Raw genomic sequence first — 5,856 nt, forward strand, 5'->3', positions numbered from 1 at the left:
CTAAGGGTTGTGGGGAAAAGAAATTGCTGACTGAGTAGAGGAGATAAGATATGTAGGCATGTGAGTGGTGTGGATAAAGGCTGTAGGATTTCAGACTTTGGGAGAGAGTCTGTCTTGTGTGACAATGGAATGCCAGTTTGATCTGGGCCTTGAAGGTAGGTGGGGTTTCAATAAAAGAAGTCGGGTGTAGAGGGATGGGTTGGGAGGCCTTCCAGGAGGGAAAAGCACAGAGAAAGTGCTGAGGCAGGACAGTATAGACTGGGGTTTTAGTGTAGCTGAGGCTGAGGCCTCAAGAGAAAGAAGACTGGGTTATACCTCTAAAGGCTTTACACCACGAGGGGGAATTGCTTGAGGCCAGGAGTTTGAGACTAGCCTGGGTGATACAGCAAGACTCTGTCTTTAAAAAAATAAAAATAATATTTATACCCAGACCACAGAAGAAAATCTGTCTTTATTCTTGGATGGCTGATGGGAACATTTATTAGAGGTATGGGCAGCAGTAAAACACATCATTGAGTACTTTGGCAGAAAAAGCTTATTTAAGCCAGGTCACGGCAGAGCACGGTGGCTCACGCCTGCAATCCTAGCACTCTGGGAGGCTGAGGGGGGTGGATCATTTGAGCTCAGGAGTTCGAGACCAGCCTGAGCAAGGGCAAGACCCTGTCTCTACTAAAAATAGAAAGAAATTAGCTGGACAACTAAAAATATATAGAAAAAATTAGCAGGGCATGGTGGCGCATGCCTGTAGTCCCAGCTACTCGGGAGGCTGAGGCAGAAGGATTGCTTGAGCCCAGGAGTTTGAGGTTGCTGTGAGCTTGACACCACGGCACTCTAGCCCGGGCAACAGAGTGAGACTCTGTCTCAAAAAAAAAAAAAAAAAAAAAAAAAAAGCCAGGTCACATCTTTCCTATTGCCCTTAGGAAGACTTCACAGGACAAGCCAGAATAAATGAGTGCTTGGGATCATGAAATCTTGTAGACACCCTGGGTTCTAAACCCACCTGTGCAATTTATTAGTTGTGAGATTTTTGGCAATTTATTTAGCTTCTTTTTGCCTCAGTTTCCCTATCTATAAAATGGGAATGATAACAATAATACCTACTTGGTAGGGTTGTCGTGAGGATTAAATGAGTTAATATCTGTAAGGTTTTTAGAACACACAGTGTCTGTACAGATAGTATGTGCCATAAGAGCTTGCTAAAAAAATTAGTCTGTTATTGCTGACTACACATAGCTAGACAGCTAGGAAGCCACAGTCAGAAAAAAATCTATTTTTTCAAAATCTGCATTTATACGTCAGTAGTAACTATATGTGTATAAAGATAATCCACAGAGAGAATCCTGTGGGAAGAAACACCATTGTTAGGTTAGTCTGGCACAGTGAGGCTAGTTCTGCAGCCCCTGCAGCCCTTGCTAACCCTGCTTTGCTGATGTCGACAGAAACTGTGCATGCATTTACAAATAAGTCTCCAAGTATTTAGCAAAAGTGGAGCAAAGTACACTAACTAGGTCTAAGTATTCTTAACAAATAGAATATTTTTCCAAAATGCAGTGTTGAATTGGGCTTTCTTTTCTTTTTAAATTGCTTCTCCTCCTGCCACCTTCTCTCCCTCCTTTCCTTTTACTGGGAGAATGTAAGAAGTAAAAAATGTTTTCTGAATTTAGATAAATTGCCCAAGTTTCCCAAAGTAACTGTATATACTAGTACCCTACTATGCCTGGAACAGATTTTCTTCTGTGGTCCAGGTGTAATCATTATTATTATTATTTTTATTTTTTTAGAGACAGGGTCTTGCTATATCACCGAGGCTGGTTTCCAGCACCTGGCTTCAAGCAGTCCTCCTGTCTCATGCTCATGAATATCTGGGACTACAGGCTCAGTGGCTCCAGACTACTGGGTATAATTATTATAATAATAGCATCCTTTTCCCTCTCATAAGTCTAGGTTTGGATGGCAAACCACATGGTCATCTCATCTACAGGAAAAAGAGAGGCAAAGATGGACTTGTGTGTATTAGTGTATCAGGAATTGGACGCGTTAGTGTATGGGTGTTAGTGTATCCCTGGGGCTTGGAATATGAGTCAAGGCAGATTTAGAGGGACACCTTGTGAATTTGGATGGCATCCTGGGCTGTAGGGCCGGCAGGAAGCTGTCCTGGGCAGGGCGAAGGGTGGCTGAGACAGGAGGGGTGAGGGACGCCGGCCAGCACGGGTTTGAGAGCGAGCAACGCCTCCCTTCCTTCCCCCGCAGAGCACGTGCTCCGGGAGCTGAGCCTGGGTGCAACCCACAGAGCTGCGCCTGGCTGCGCTGGGAGCGGCCCCAGGAAACTGCCGGGTCCTGGGGCCCTGGGGACAAAGGTGGGGCCTCCCTGAGCTGGTCTGCCCCTGCCTGGACTTCTTTTCATCCCACGCACCAGCAAACACACCAACGACAAAAATCCTGGGCACTCAACACATTCTACTGATTTTCTAATGTTGGCTGCAGCCACTGTATTCCTCGAGAGTAACTGAGTCCCACACAAGAAACCCCAAGCTCAACAGGTTCTGACTTAGACGAATTTTCAGAAGCGATCTCCTAACCACCAGGCTTGGGGCCAGCTTCTTCCCCGAATCCCTGTTCCTGCCAGAAAGCGCAGATTCAGATTCGTATCCGGTGAGGCCAAGCTGGCCGCCTCGCCTGCAATCATCGCAAAGCCCTTCGCCCCGGCCTGGAAGCAAAGGCTTGTGATGCGGAACCTCGTGCTTTCTTTTCAGGATAGTTTTGCGGTGAGTTAAGAAGACATGTGTAGGGACCTATCCAGCTCCACCCCGGCCAGGGCATGAGTCGATCTGCGGTCTCCATCTGCTGTTTGCTGCCCGGGGGGACCCTGGCCTCTGGGAATGAGGCCCCGGATCTTTGCTTTTAGATCCACAGCTCCTGTGGATTTTGCCAAATTATCATAATTATGGTGCAACCTTGGATGCTAAAAAGCAAGAAACGAGGGTTAAGAAAGTCACTTTTTGCTTAGCGTCCCTGCTGCCCGCAGCGGCCGGCAGCCCCCGGCGCGGGCGGGTGTGGACGCGGCTTCCGAGGCCCCGCTGTGACTGTCCATTGTTCGCCGGGTCAGCGCCTGCCGCCCGGCCGGGACTGACTCATTCTACATTCCTTTCTTTGTGTTTTCTCTCTGCGATCGCGCGGAGATGGTTTCTCTAATAATCAGCTTCTTTCCTTAAACCAAAAACATCTAGTCTTTGATAGTTCTGATTCACGAGTCAGCTAAAATATGAATCAAACTCAAGTTTCCTGAGAGCTATAAATATTTGCTCTACCCCACCCTGCTGGGAAAAGTCCACAGTTAATGTTTCGCCACCAAGTGGCTCAAATCAGGAGGACTTCTCTGGTGTCCAGCGAAAAACGATCTGCGCCCTGAGTGGTTTTTAGGGCAACGAAACTGCAGTGTAGCCCGTGCTTCTGAAGAGAGAAGTGGGGTGGGGGTGTGCGCGAGAGTGTTTGCTTTAAAAATCAGTTCTTTAAAAAGCATTTTAGACACATAAAATCCATAAGGTGAAAATTAGGGACATTTACACTGGGATAAGGCAGTAGAGAAAGTAGCAGGACTGAATGACATTCTCCAGACATGTCAAGTTTTTTTTTTTTTTTGGCAGGTAAATATGGGTCATTTGGCATGGCCTGTGGCTGACATGAATATCAACAAGGGCTACTTTGTGGGCCACTTTGTAGGCCACAGAAGCCACTTTACTACCCAGCCTGCAGTGTAAAGTTTGAGGGTGATAAGATATGTGTGTGGGGGGGGGGGGGCACTCCAGCCTGGCCCTCCAACGTCAGAGACCCTGGGTTTGGGGTTCCAAAGTTGGAGGAACAGTTCTGGGGCTGCCCCTGAGTTTTTGTAATTTTTTAAAATAATACATTTTTTCCTACCCAATGCAATCTGCAGATTTAATACAGGCCCTATCAAAATACCAATGACATTTTTCACAGAAATGGAAAAAAAAAAATCCTAAAATTGATATGGAACCACAAAGACCCAAATAATCAAAGTAATCCTGAGCAAAAAGAACAAAGCCGGGGTATTACACTACTTGACTTCAAAATATACTACAAAGTGATAGTAACCAAAACAGATACATAAACCAATGGAATAGAATAGAGAACCCAGAAATAAATGCACATATTTACAGCCAACTGATTTTCAACAAAGATGCCAAGAACAGACATTGGACAAAGGACACCCTAATGCTGGGAAAACTGGATATCCATATGTGCAAGAATAATACTAGACTCCTATCTCTCACCATATGCAAAAATCAATTAAAAATGTATTAAAGTCTGGGTGCAGTGGCTCACGCCTGTAATCCTAGCACTCTGGGAGGCTGAGGTGGGCGGATCCTTTGAGCTCAGGAGTTCGAGACCAGCCTGAGCAAGAGCAAGACCCCGTCTCTACTAAAAATAGAAATAAATTATATGGACAGCTAAAAATACGTATAGAAAAAATTAGCCGGGCATGGTGGCGCATGCCTGTGGTCCCAGCTACTCGGGAGGCTAAGGCAGGAGGATTGCTTCAGCCCAGGAGTTTGAGGTTGCTGTGAGTTAGGCTGATGCCACGGCACTCTAGCCCGGGCAACAGAGTGAGACTCTGTCTAAAAAAAAAAAAAAATGTATTAAAGACATAAATGTAAGACCTGAAACCATAAAGTTACCAGAATAAAACATAGGAGAAATACTTCTGGACATTGGTCCAAGCAGAGATTTTACAGGTGAGACTACAAAAGCACAGGCAACAAAAACAAAAATAGACAAATGGGACTACATCAAATTAAAAAGCTTCTGCACAGAAAAGGAAACAATAGAGTGAAGAGGCTCCTGGCCTCTTCCTATTTAATTTAAATATAAACATTTTGCTTTTTTTTTTTTTTTTTTTTTGAGACAGAGTCTTACTCTGTTGCCCTGGGTAGAGTGCAGTGGCGTTATCATAGCTCACTGCAACCTCAAATTCCAGGGCTCAAGTGATCCTCCCGTCTCAGCCTTCTGAGTATCTGGGACTACAGGCACATGCCATGATACTCGGCTAATTTTTCTGTTTTTAGTAGAGATGGGGTCTCACTCTCGCTCAGGCTGGTCTCGAAGCCCTGACTGAGCTCAAGGGATCCTCCTGCCTTGGCCTCCCAGAGTGCTAGGATTACAGGCGTGAGCCACTGTGTTCAGCCTTTTTTGCTTTCTCGAATGATTTGCCAGTTTATATATATCACCCTCCTCTTGTGAGCAAGAATTTTCATCTTCCTATATCCTTTGCTATCCAATTTCTTTCTTTCTTTTTACTTATTTGTTTTGTGGGAGGGTGCATGATTCCTGGAGGTACTATAATACCAGGTCAATGTTTGGAGTGGTCGGGGCAAGCTCCCATTCCAACTCCCTGCTCCAAAAATCCACTCTATGTATTGTCCTTGGATAGAGGAAATACCAAATATTAAACTGATAAGAACAGATACTATACTTGATCTCCGCCAAAAGGTCTTATCAAGCTTTCTAATTAAAAAAAAAATTTTTTTTTGAGACAGTGTCTCCTTCTGTCACTTGAGGTGGAGTGCAGTGGTGTCATCAGAGCTCACTGGAGTGCAGTGGTGCAACCATAGCTCACCACAGCCTCAAACTCCTGGGCTCAAGCAATCCTGTCTCAGCCTCCTGAGTGGCTGGGATTACAGGTGGGTACCACCACGCCTGCCTTACATTCAATTTTGACACATCTCTTCACTATTTCCTCATCTCCTTTAGTTTTTATTCACTTGACAGTCTTGGATAATCCTGATTCAATCCATTCCACCCTTCTCCTCTTTCCTAATCTCAGACTCACAGTGGAAG

At 45.3% G+C, this 5,856-nt stretch overlaps 1 non-coding gene across 1 annotated transcript; it reads right to left on the reverse strand.

The window, feature by feature from the left end:
• Positions 1–5,330: 5,330 nt before the first annotated feature.
• On the reverse strand, positions 5,331–5,523 carry LOC138396231 (U2 spliceosomal RNA). Its single transcript, XR_011235686.1, has one exon. It is a non-coding gene; the product is annotated as a U2 spliceosomal RNA (small nuclear RNA).
• Positions 5,524–5,856: the final 333 nt, after the last annotated feature.

Source organism: Eulemur rufifrons, chromosome 15, assembly GCF_041146395.1.
Source record: "Eulemur rufifrons isolate Redbay chromosome 15, OSU_ERuf_1, whole genome shotgun sequence".
NCBI classification, from domain to species: Eukaryota; Metazoa; Chordata; class Mammalia; order Primates; family Lemuridae; genus Eulemur; species Eulemur rufifrons.